Genomic DNA, 13336 nt, shown 5'->3' on the forward strand with positions numbered 1-13336 from the left:
TGCAGGCACATACCCAGTGGGGAGTGTGCAGGAGGCAGCTGATTGGTGTTTCTCTCTCATCAATGTTTCTGGCTCTCTGTCCCTCTCCCTTCCTCTCTGTAGAAAATCAATAAAATATATTTTTTTTTAAAATAAATAAAAATAAAAATAAAAATAAACTTTTAGTTTAAAAAGATGGTGTCTGGCCACGGTGGCTCAGTGGTTGAGCATCGACCTATGAACCAGGAGGTCATGGTTCAATTCCCAGTCAGGGCACATGCCCAGGTTATGAGCTCAATCCCCAGTGGGAACGTGCAGGAGGTGGCTGATCAATGATTCTCTCTCATCATTGATGTTTCTATCTCTCCCTCTCCCTTTCTCTCTGAAATCAAATTTTTAAATTTTTTTAAAAGGTGGTATTATCTTATTTCACATATCTTGACCTTTGTGTTTATGAAAGTACCTTCTTGTTTGGGCATTGTATTAAAACTACCTTAGTTATGTCTATTTTGATACTTAACCCAAGAATTCTATTTTGTTTTAAATAAATTCTTCTCACAGATTCATCTAGAAGACAAGACACCTTATTTTTCTGTTCAGGCAACTACTGATAAAGCAGTTATGCTCCAAGCACTTTAAATAGATCTCAAACAATAAGGGTTATGAAACTTTGAAAAATATGAATAACAAAGACAATTATGATAATAGATTAACTAGCAAGCATTCAGTATTTTCTGATGCATGCTTTTATTTTTAAAACTACTCTACAAATAAAAAAAACAGCACTTCTTACTTCAACTTTCAACTGTTGACTCAAAATATCAATAGAGGCAAAAAAGTAAGCACTTTCATTTATTTATATTTTGACATCCACAGATGCCCAGAAAATACAACATCTATATACAGAATTTTTTAGAGGAAAGAAATATGCTCAGAGTGGAATGTCTCTGATGTTTACATTAAAATGAATGTAGATACTAATCTCTCAAAGGGTCTCAAGACTTCCTTTCTGTCCTAGATAGAGAAGAATCCTCTGATTTAATATTCAGTTTGTTCATTAATCATCACCACTCTGCATCTAAAAAAAAAAAAAAAAGCCCAATATATTTTACAAGGCCAAAGTCACTAACTCCTTGTTTACTTAAAATGCGATAGAGGCAAGAATGAATGAATCATAGAAAATACATTTTAGTGATCAACATACAAAAGATTAAAAACATACTCTGCGTTAATAAAACTTTCAAAGGGATCATAACCAATTCTGTCAAAGCCTCAGAAGTTCCTGTTTTGGCAGTTAAAAGAGAAGAACATGAAACATTTCGTGAATTTTTTTTTTCTTCATGGATAATTAAGCACAAGCCATGAGAAAGAAAATGTACACATGTCCACCATATTTTCATCGCTCTGAGGATGAGGGCCGTGGGCTGGAGGTTTAACATTCAAAAGAAACGCCGTTTGAACTACATTTGAGACCTGTCACTGATCTTTTCCTTAATGTTTTGTGGTCATTTTATCATGCTTGGCCCCTGTGTTCTCCTTTTTATTTAAAGTGATTTCGTTTAATATCATCTTCTCTTTTATTTCAGGAAGGCCAAACACATTCGCAAATAACCAGAGCACATTATTAGGTGTGAGTGAGCGGTGGGAGGTGGCTCTGTGAGGGCTGCGGTGACATCAATCACCTTCACTGGGCTTTCCCTTCATTCATAAATGACAGCCACGGAGAAATCCAGTTGCTAGCACAAAATCAACAGCATTTCTCCTGGGCCTGCAAGCATTTCTCTCCTTTTATTTGGGGTGGAAATTGATGCTCACACGTGGAAACTGATAGGTAACACTATTCTCCTTACTGTGCCCCAGGAGTGAGTGCTCTCCAGGAGGGGAGAATCAGGCTCCATATTATTACTAACTGCTTTTCAAAACCTAAAGAGCCACATAGAAGTGACCCATCCTGAGAATTCTTAGAATTCATTGAGTAACCAACAATTAGTGGCAATATATGTCCATTCATTTTATCTATTCAGCCAATATTCAATGACAGGCTAAGGGCAGCAGGATGCTAGTTAGAGATGCCACCATGAACAAGATACCTGCCCTCATAAAAAGTAAAGTCTGGTAAGGAGAAACATCAGTCAAATAATTCTACTTAAATATGTGTGTGTGTGTGTGTGTGTGTGTGTGTGTGTGTGTGCATTTACAACTACCATTAGGACTAGGCAGAAAAGGTATACAGTGCCATAAGGCTGAAAATAGGAAGAGGATTTGATACAGGGGGCGGGGGAGAAGTCAGGACAGTGTCCTAATGAAGTGTGTGATTCTGTTTACTGGGGATGGGGGGAGGATGCAGAGAAGGAGTGAGGGAGTGGGGGGCTGGGGGCAGCGAGAGCAATCCAACTCAGGGAGCAGCAAGAGAGGACTGTGGAGCTGGAGAAACTGAATGCATGTCATGCATCTAGATCTCTGAGAGCAAAGCAAGCAAGTATTGGGGATGAAATAAAGCCAGAAATATAGGCAATGGTTAGCTAAAGAAAAGCTTTATTTATTTATTTTTTACTTTTATCAGTATTTATTTTATGCTGAATTTACTCCTGACCATAAATTTTTGTTTCTTCAGTTTCTTCTGAGATACCTTTTTCTTCTGTGCAGCTTCCTCTTCTGTTTTATGAACAATCAGCTCTTTCTCAGGAAGGATCCTCTCAGTGTGGTGGGGAGAGCTCCTGTATGGGGTAACCCGCCCATGAGCTCTGTAAGTTCCATGCTGCATCTTGGGAGCTTTGTTCACCTGGATGTGCTCAATGACCAGAGAGTCTACATCTAAACCCTTAAGTGCTGGGGCTGACCAGCAGACCCTGAGTGATGGATGACACACATTTCTGTGAAAGAGAGAGCTAAGGGGCTGCTTGGCTATAGGAACCAAAACAGCCCCATTTGCCTGCCTCCTTGGGCTTTTATTGTAATAACAGCTTGAACTAAAATTATTAGATACTATCAGTAGGATAAGGATCTTTGAGAAGTCACATGTGTCTGCAGTGTCCTTTAAGCAAAGACATCTAATAAGTAAACATAAAGATTCCAGTAAAACACCCAGGGGCTTAGACTTGTTTGGAAAAGTCAAGGCAGCGTCTGCCGCCTTCGGCAAGGTCCTGCTAGAAGCCCCTGACCTTTCAGAGATTCCTCCTTACAGACTTTCCAATCAAGTCTCCTGCTTCCCCACACTTAAGTTCAGCATTGCTCTCTGCATTTTTAAGTATGTGCAGCAAAAATTCAGCACTCTTCTGGACCACCAACCCTACTGTTTGGCCTGAACACACCTACCAACTCCACCATTGTAACGATGGAATGGCACGCACTGCTTCTGTAAAGTTACATCCTTCAGATGGTGGTGACTTTTCGAATAGGCATCCCCTTGACGGCCGGGGCAGTTTCACGAGTGTTCTTAAAGTGAACACGAAGATTTGAACCTCTTGATTTGCAAGATTTTGTGGGTTTTTCTGGGTCACGTGAATAGTGAACCATTTTCAGAGGTCACTTATGGCTGCTTTGGGGAAGAGCTATAGTTTTAATTTTTCAATTCAGTTGACATTCCATGTTATATTAATTTTGACATAGTGGTAGACATTTTTAAAACTTATGAAGTAATACCCTCAATAAGTCTAATACCTACTGACACCATAAGTGTTGACTAGATTCCCCGTACTGTACTTTACATCCCTGTGAGCTTTATAGTGTCCTATCCAAGGAGCAGCAGGGGGACACTGAAAGGCAAGAAGCATGTTTGCATTTTGAAATCCTCACTCAGATAGCAGAATGAGTAGAATGGTCTGGGAGCAGGTAGAGGGGACTCAGGGTGCCTGGCCAGGAGTCCCAGTAGGGCTTATGATGGTAGCGATGAAGACTCGAGGTAGCATCCAGTGAAAGTACCCATCACTTTAGAAAAGCAGAAACTCCAGAATAGCCCTTAAAATGCTGCAAGGTCCATGCAATTGGTTTCCTCTTGAATACTGTGAAGCTGCCTGTTGCATGTCACTGATGTTTCTTTCACTTTTCTTCTCATTCTGAAGAAGGACATGTCAGCTGAGATCCCCCAGCGGGCACCAGGGGTGAGGGAGGGCGTTTGGTACTGAGTTTTCAGACTACGGCCAGGAAGGGGGGAGCCTTTCTATAGCAGGCTTTCCCCCACATGCAAAGCGGTAGGGCAGACATGGCCCGGCTTCAGGGTCCCCACATCCTCATGATTGCCCTTTTCTACTCAGCCACCCACTGCATGGCCCAAACTTCATGCTTTGTTCTCCCACACTCCTGTCACCCAGGCATCATAACCTGCTCTGCGGAAAGTATCTGATACACAAATTCTCACTAAGATGTGAAGGAAAAGTTATGGATGACTTCTACCAAAGAATGTGTAGGTTTTATTTTATGTTATTACACTGTACTATGATAGCATGGACCACCCCAGTAGCCCCTGAGGCTAATACATTTCTATCACAATTACTTTAGCAAACCTGGTTGGTTCCCTCCTCACTTCTGCAACGTCGTGCAAAGGTACAATATGTAGGTTTTAATGCCTGAAGAAATGAGTCTCTAATCATGGCAGGCCAAGCATTAGACAACGGATGGAGAAAGTATTTGGGCAGGCAGAATCACACCGCTTTGCCCTGAAATTACACTACCTTAAGTTAGCTACGCTCTTTTATAACTTCCTCTCTTACAACATGTGGGCACCAGAGGTAAGAGCAAGAAGAAAACAGAAGGTAAAGAATTGACGGTTTCCCACAAACGGGCTGAAAAGCACAGGCCACTGTTCGCAGGCCTTCCCCAGCTCCACACTACACCCTCTTCCTAGGAGGTTGCATCGACTTCTCTGGTTTAAATGTAGCCTGTATGCTGGCAATTCCGGATTTATCTCTTTTCCCCTGACCCTCCTCTGAGCTCCGGACTGCTCCATCCAGCTGCTTACCCACCTTCTCCGCTTAGACTTCTCACAAGCATTTCAAACTGAGCATGTCCAAACTTTAACTCTTTTTTTTTTTTTAAATCTTCACCCAAGGATATTTTTTCCATTAATTTCTAGAGAGAGTGGAAGGAAAAGAGGGCAGGAGAGAGAGAGAGAGAGAGAGAGAGAGAGAGAGAGAGAGAGAGAGAGACGATTGGTTGCCTCCCGCACGCACCCCAACTGGGGCCGGGGATTGAACCTGCAACAGGCACAAGCCCTTGATTAGGAATCACACCCAAGACCCTTTGGTCTTCAGGCTGAAGCTCTAGCCACTGAGCAACTGGCCAGGGCAAACTCTAACTCTTAGTCCTAGCACCAGCACCACCCAAACCCAGACTTCCCCGGTGCAGTAAATGGCAACACCATATGCCAGAAACCTAGGGGTCATCCCAGACTCCCCCCTCTTTGTAGTAGTTCCCTGTGGCTGCCATAACGTATCACCACAAACTTGGTGGCTTCAAACAACAGCATTTGTTTCCTCATTGTCCTGGGGGCCAGGTGTCCGACGGGCTGCGCTCCCCGGAGGCTCCAGGGGAGAATCCTTCCTTGTCTGTCCCTCTTCTGTTGGCTCCAGGGGTCCCGTGAGCTGCATCACCTCAGTCTCTGCAACCGTCTTCACATGGCCTTCCCCACTTTTCTCTCCTCTGTGTCCCTCATGAGGACACTTGTCATAGAAGGTAGGGCTTATGTGGACAGTCCAGGATGATGTCATTTGGAGATCCTTAACTTGATTACATCTGCAAAGACATTTTTTTCCAAATAAGGTCACATTCTCAGGCTCCGGGGATTAAGACATGGACGTAGCCTTTGGGGCCGTCCTTCAATTCACTAAAGTCTCTGTTACTCCTCATAGCCAACCCACCCATAAGCCCTGGAGAAGTTACCTTTCAACTGTCTCTCTCAGCCAAGCCCCCCACATTCGTTGCTATGAAGATGCTAATGCTTCATTGCTCTGATCCCGATTCAAGTTGCCTTTGTCTCTCTTGAGCAGTTCTGCCTTGGCCCCTACCAGCAGTGGTCTCCCTGCTTCCACTATAGTTCATTCCCTGTAGTGAAGCCAAGAAGAGTGGCTTTAATCAATTAATTATGTATATTAAAAAAACAGGCCAAATCATTTACCTGCTTAAAAACCTCCAGTGCACTTAGAAGTTCCTTTGCACATAGAACACATTCCGGTGTTCTCCAGCCCCAGCTCCCTTCCCCAGCCTTCCCTCCAGCCCCTCACGCTAACAGTGCTCTAGCCACATGGACCTCCTACTGATTGTTCAGAGAAGTTGCCCCTGGCTGACCTGTGTGAGAATGCATTCTCTGCGACTCTCTAACATAGCACCCTGTCCATGACTGTCAAAGCATTTCTCAATGTGGGATTCATTTACCAGTCATCACCCAGCTCCTCATAATAGACTTTTTTTCAATCTTTTTTTAAAATTTATTTTAGAGAGGAAGAGAGAGGGAGAGAGATGGGAACATCAATGATGAGAGAGAATCATTGATGGTCTGCCTCCTGAAAGCCCCCCACCAAGGATCTAGCCCACAAACCAACATGTGCCCTGACTGGGAATCAAACCGTGACCTCCTGGTTCATAGGTCGATGCTCAGCCACTGAGCTACACCTGCTGGGTTCTCCACACTAGATTGAACCTGCCTGAAAGTAGGGACAAAACCCCCAGTGCCCAGGTGAGCACAGCACAGTGTAGATGCCCCATACACCTTTATTAAACAGATGATTGACTTAATTAATCAATGGTTCCCATTGACTATGGAAGTAAGAAGAAACCCTCCCTGGCCTCTAGTCCCCACCCACCACCTATCCTGCCTCATATGCCACTTCTCCTCGACAGGAAGCTTTGGCTCCTGCAAATTCCGTCTCGTTATCTTCCTCCCCTCTTTGACTTATGCCGTTTTCTCCCTGTGGAATGTCTATCCTCCCTCTTTGCTTAGCACTCCTTAGCTGCTTTTCTATGCCCAGTTCACATCTCTCCTCCTGCAGGAAGCCCTCGGTCATCACTCCACCTACATTATTCTTTCCCCTCTGCTCTCTCCTGAGCTGCTGTGTACCACAACGTCACTGCCTCAGGTGAGCCTCACTTCCGCCTCCAACTGGGCCAGAAGGTATAAGAGCAACCCTCTGTTTCACACTGCTTTGAATTGACCTTGATAGGAATGGAGACATTGAAATATCCTGGAAACTAGCCACTGGCTATTTCTAGTCTCAGTTCTGCCCACAACTAGTATATGACTTCAAGCACTTTACCTCACCTCTGGAGTTTATTTTCTTCTGGAGTTTTAGTTTTCATGTCTAAAATAAAGTGCTTATGCCTGGCTGGCATGGCTCAGTGGTTGAGCATCAACCTATGAACCAGAAGGTTCCAGTTCGATTCTCAGTCAGGGCACATGCCCAGGCTGTGGGTTTGATCCCCAGTGTGGGACGTGCAGGAGGCAGCCGATCCATGATTCTCTCTCATCGTTGATATTTCTGCCTTCTCCCTTCCTCTCTGAAATCAATGAAAATATATATTTAAAAAATAAAGTGCTTAGACCATATTGCTTTTAATAATCAATCAATTTTAACAAATCCATTTCAGAAATGGGTATAGAGATTAAGTTAGTTGTTATATAAAGAATTTAGATATTAAGAATTAAGTCTCTGGCACTTAGAAAATACTCAATAAATGAGTTGCTGGTTAGTTCTTTTTTTTTTTTTTTTCGTCCCAGCAAGAAAACTGAGGTTCAGCAATTTGAACAAAGTAACACAAGGTCAACAGTGGGTGATGACAAAACCCAGGTCCTCCAACTTAAAAAAACCACCCTGTCCCCTGCCTCTGGAATAATAACAATCACCTTACATACAGGGATTTTACTTCATATCTGTTTTCATAACTATTAACTCATTTCATTCTCATACCTATTCTGTTAATCAGATTCTATTATACCAATTTTACACAGAGGAAACGTGAGGTTCTGAGGGGTTACATCATGTGCTGAAGGTTGTACAACCAGTGAGGAGCTAAATTAGGAGCACACCCCAGATTTTAGCCTCAAAACCTAAGTTATTTCTAATATGCCGCAGGCACTACAGCAAGGACAATTAATGAAGTAAGCTTTTAAAAATCACGTTTCTGCCAATAAAATCCTGCACTAAAAGTGCACCAATGGTTGCTTCTCGTAAACTTAGAAAACCTATAAACAATATTTAATGGATTTAAATGATATTTTTACATGTAGGTGATTTTTCTGCTATCCCATTTCTGCTATCCCACTTCTTCCAAAACCATCCAGGGCTCAGTGCAGTTCCTATTAGTACTAGTGGGAATCACACACCCTGGTTTTTCACACAGAACACGCCTAAGGCACTCAACCATGCAAGAGGCAGAAATGTGTGTTGTCACATAACTAGCCACACTGCTGCCCACTGGCACTGTCTGCTGCAAGCTTCCTAATTTAAACCATTTTCCCCCGTAAACATATTTTGAAGTTTGAGGAGATCCAAAAGGTGATGCATTTCAGGATCCATCCCAAATCCAAAGGCCGTCAAGGGGGGGTGGGGGGTGGGGGTGGGGGCGGTGGAAAGCTTTTATGGTTTGAGTTTGGTTTGGTTCTTGTGTTTTAAGCTCAAAATGATTTTTTAAGAGATTTTTAATTGATTTTTAGAAAGAGAGGGAGAGAGAGAAACATCAATGTGAGAGGGCAACATTGACCAGTTGCCTCCTGCAAACTGAAGGCGAACTACAGGTAAACGCTCCCATTTGCGAAGTATGTGTGCATTTCCTGCCACCTAGTGGCCACACAAAGAAGTCATCTTTAACTGCTCCTGGTATTAAAATCAATGAAGTGAAACAATATTTTTAGAACTTTGAACCAATTCTCTCAATCTATCCAGCTTCTTATTAATCTTTACTGACTCTATCAATATTATATCACTAATGCAGCAGAAAAACTAGCAGCAGCGGGGGAGAAGGGCAATCTATGAATAAGTATGAAATATGTTAGTTGATGATTCTGTGAAGAGCAACAAAGCCTAGGGATAATTAAGAGTGACTGGCAAGGTGGTGTGAGTTCCACCGCAGACAGGGTTGTCAGGGAAGGCCTCTCAATAAAAGACCTGAAGTGAAGGGGCAAAGCATGCTGACATTTGGGGGGCAAGAGTAGTTCAGGCCAAGGGAACAGCAAAGAGGTCACTGGAGCAGAAAGGAAAGGGCTGGCAAGGTCAGAAAGGCGGTGGGGGTACCAGGTCAGTACAAGTCAGGGTTAGAAACTTACACTTGACCTTAGGATCTCTCAGTGAGAGAAGGGAAGGCACTGGCAGGTTTTGAGTAGTGGAATGATCTAACAATTCCGAGTAACTCTCTGACGAACAAGATAAAATACCAAATAACCTGACAGACAAGTTTAATGGAATGCCTGGGGAGAAATAGTTCCCGTAAGAATGTAAATTTTCAGAAGATTTATGGAAACAGCTCTTTGAAAGGAACTCACAGGAAGGATTATAGAGGAAGACTGCATAGCGTCTTTACACTGAAACAAGTTAAGTCAGGCAAGCCAAAGCTATTTTTACTCAACATTGTGTGTTTTTTTTTATTTTTTAAAAAAACTTTCATAACAATGGTGCATAAATTCTCAAGGCACTCTTCAATGAAGAAACTAATATTTACTAAACGTCCAGGTTACCAGAAGCAGTCCGTACGTTTTACAAGGCTCTAACCTGAAAATACATCTGCGGAGATAAAACACATGCGCACAAAAGATAACAATATAAATTGTGAAGGAAAGGCCACATAGCATTTAGGAGAAGGGGTTGTGCTAATGCAGGAGCCACGGAAGGACACCCGTCCATCAGGAACTGAGGCAGGAAAACAGGGCAAGGGCAAGAGAGGTGGCCTGGGTTGGGTCTAGGACAAAATCTAAGAAAATCAAAATGCTATGCCCGAGGTTATAGACTCACAGAATTTGAGAACTAGAAGGAATTCACCACAAGAGGAAAAAAATGTAACTATGCAAGGTGACAGATGATAACTAGACTTATTGTGGTGATCATTTTGCAATATATTGAATCATACAAATATTGAATCATGGCCCTGGCCAGGTAGGTCAGTTGGTTGGAGCATTATCCTGATACTCCAAGGTTGTGGGTTTGGTCCCCTGTCAGGGCACATACAAGAATCAACCAGTGAATGCACAAATAAGTGGAACAACAAATTGATCTCTCTCTCTTTCTCCCTCACCCCCTACTCTCTCTCTAAAAAGAAAAAAAAAATCAATAAAAAACAAAACAGCCCGGCCATTGTGGCTCAGTGGTTGAAGGTTGACCTAGGAACCAAGAGGTGGCAGTTGGATTCCTGGTCAGGGCACATGCCCAAATTGTGGGCCAGATCTCCAATAGGGAGCACAAGGAGGCAGCGGATTGATGATGTTCCTCTCTCATCGATGTTTCTATCTCTCTATCCCTCTCCCTTCCTCTCTCTCTAAAAATCAATAAAAACATTAAAAAAACAAATATTGAATCATTATGTGTACAACTAAAACTAATATAATGTTATATGTCAATTATACTCAATTTAGAAAGAAAAAAGCTGGGAGTAAAGTTAGAGATGGTTAAAGTCAGAGCTCTTGTTTTACAAAAGAGAAAAATTAAATCAATCAAATGTCCACTGGTTAGTGACAGAGCTGAACCAAAAACAAGGGCTCCTGACTTTTAGCCCATTGCTTTTGCCTATCACCACCAGGAAAATGACCCTGAGCCTATGGAATTCTTAACTTTATTAACCAGGTTGGAATGGAACCTCTTGGTTAGAAGACGGGATGCAGGCCTAGGAGCTAGATGTTTAGTAAGGTGGGAAGAATTCAATAGGTGTGACATGGGGGAAACTGGTTTCTGCCTCCACTCCCTGGAACAAAGCTCCTGCAACCCTTGTAATCTCCTTAGGACCTAAGTGATAAGAGCTCTAGGTGCATCTTTTGTTCTAAAATTATTCTTTAACCCTCATTCCCCATCCAAGGCTCCTGAAACCCTTGTAATTTCCTGGGTGATAGGAATGTCTTTGTTCTACTGAGGCTCCTGGATGAGGACTGATCACTGGAAAACCAAGCCACGCTTAGAAGTTTGGAATTTTCAACACGTGTTTCCCGCCCCCGCTCCCTCCCCCCATTCTCCTGAGAAGGAAAAGGGTCTTAAAATGGAGTTAATGATCAATCATGCCTATGGACAAAGACTCCATGAAAATCCCCAATGTTCAGGTAACTTCCTGGCTGGTGAACACCTGGAGGTGCTGGGAGAGAGGTGTGGCTGGAGGCATGAAAGCTGGAGCCCATTCTGATAGATCCTCCCTTCCCCCAACTGGTGGGCAGAGTATGACATAACCTGCAGCCCGGAAATACCTGAGTGACTAGCCAGGTACCTTATATGGACTATACACTGGACCACCAATCCACACCTGCCAAATACTCTAAGCCCTTGTCCTATACGGACCATACAGTAAGCTACCAATCAGTGTGCACCGAGTACGCTAAGCCCCCACCCCTTCCCATTCCACCCCTCAAAAGACGTGCCCACCCCTGCACGTGCTGCTATCCTCCCCTTGCGAGACAGGCAGGTCCTTCTCCTCTAATAAATCCTGTAGTCCTGGTTTTCGGCCTCTGTCTGATCTTTCACATTACCTCAGCCCTGACCCTATGCATCTGTCATCCAATGTTCACCTGCATCCTTTATCATACCTTTTTATAATAAACCAGGAAAGGCAAGCACATAGAAATGTGAATCACTCTAGCAAATTAATGGAACCTGAAGAGGGTGTGTGAGAAGCTCTGATTTATAGCCAGTTGGTCAAAAGCACAAGTAAAAACCTGGGCTTGCGACTGGCATCTGAAGTGGAACTGAGCCCACAACCTATCGAATCTAATGCTGGTCTGGTAGTGAGACAGGCCAGTAAGCCAGGACAAGTGGAATGGGGAAACTGAGGCAGGTGGTGTCCAAACTGGCAGATACAGAAGGTCCCCTCCCTAGAGATAACATCTAGGCCTAAGTTGTATTTCAGCTCCCGACCCAGAAAAGCAGCAAAACCAGGGGGTGACACCAGGATCAGCTAAGATGACTGACAAGCCCCTGCCCTAACACTGACCAATCAGTGGAGACCACAACCGAAGGAGCACACCTAGAAAACTGATGCATATTCTGCTAAAACCCTCCCCTGAGACCTCCCCTAAGATTTCTCCCTGCAAGGGAGGGATTAAGGCCTCAAGACAAAGGACCCAGCTGTTACTCCCCCTCCCCTTCCCCCCCCCCTCCCCATCTCCTTTCCCCTCTTCTTCCCCCACAGGCATGCCTCTCCTAAACTCTAAGGGGCCCATGGGACTTGCAACCAGGGGAGCCATGGGCAGCCCCAGGCAAGGCCCCCTTTCCCTGACTTCCCAGAGAGCTAAGGCAGCCCAGCCCAGGCTCTCCTGTTGCTCCTACGCCAGGGGTGGGGACCTTTTTTCCTGCCAAAGGTGTACCTGTCACTTTTGTTCTAGAAAGAAATTGGTTTTGTTTTTATTTTCTTGCAGGTTTATTAAGACATAATTGACAGATAACGTTGCCCAGGTTTAAGGTGTATCACATAATGGGTTGATATGTTCTATATACTGCAAAATGATTACCGTAGTTAGTTTAGTTAAGATCCATTCCCTCACCTGGTTACAAATTTTTTTTTTTCTTTTGAAGAAAGCTTTTAAAATCTACTCTCTTCTGAGTCTGTTTCTCTAAATTTCTCAATAACTCGGTCAGCTCCCTGAACTCCTTTCAGAAGCCCTTTTACTGTTTAGATTAGCGAGGGTGGATTCTGTTCTTCGAGATTGGAGAACTAACTGATGCAGTGAGCGTTTTGGTGGTAAGTGGAAGCTAACAGTGGCACCCAGACTCAAGTGTTCATTTTAAGCACATCGCAGGTTCCATTTATGTGGAGCCTGATTAAGAGCCATTTAGAGTATCTTGTGATATAATACAAATTTAAATATTTGGTCTTCTTCCTGTTCCTAGCAGAGCTTCCTTAAAACGCTTGGAATTTCCTGAGCGATGAGGGTGATAGGTGTGGCTTTTGTTATTCAAAAGCCCCCTTGCAACCACACCTGAGATTACGCCAATACAGTGAACCAGAGTGAGCCCCTTGATAGGCTCAGAATGGGAGCTTGTCATCAGAAAGACTAAACACTTGATGAGAGGTTTGGAACTTTCAACTCCACCCCGACCTCCAGGGAGGGGCGGGGGGTCCAGAGATTAAATTCCTTAAAAACTTCTAGAGGAGGAGAGAATCAGAATGCTTCCTGGGTGGTGAACACGTGGAGGTGCTGAGATGGTGTTGGACGGGAGAGGGCCTGGCAGCTCTGGGCCCC

The 13336-nt window shown here is 43.7% G+C and overlaps 1 non-coding gene and 1 pseudogene across 1 annotated transcript; both read right to left on the reverse strand.

Annotated features, from left to right (window-relative positions):
- Positions 1–1036: 1036 nt before the first annotated feature.
- LOC118675555 lies at positions 1037–3495 on the reverse strand (annotated as a pseudogene).
- Positions 3496–4404: 909 nt separating this feature from the next.
- Positions 4405–4542, reverse strand: LOC118677936. The gene has a single exon (XR_004974641.1). It is a non-coding gene; the product is annotated as a small nucleolar RNA SNORA66 (small nucleolar RNA).
- Between the last annotated feature and the right edge of the window lie 8794 nt (positions 4543–13336).

This window comes from Myotis myotis, unplaced genomic scaffold (genome assembly GCF_014108235.1).
Source record: "Myotis myotis isolate mMyoMyo1 unplaced genomic scaffold, mMyoMyo1.p scaffold_m19_p_2, whole genome shotgun sequence".
Lineage (NCBI taxonomy): Eukaryota > Metazoa > Chordata > Mammalia > Chiroptera > Vespertilionidae > Myotis > Myotis myotis.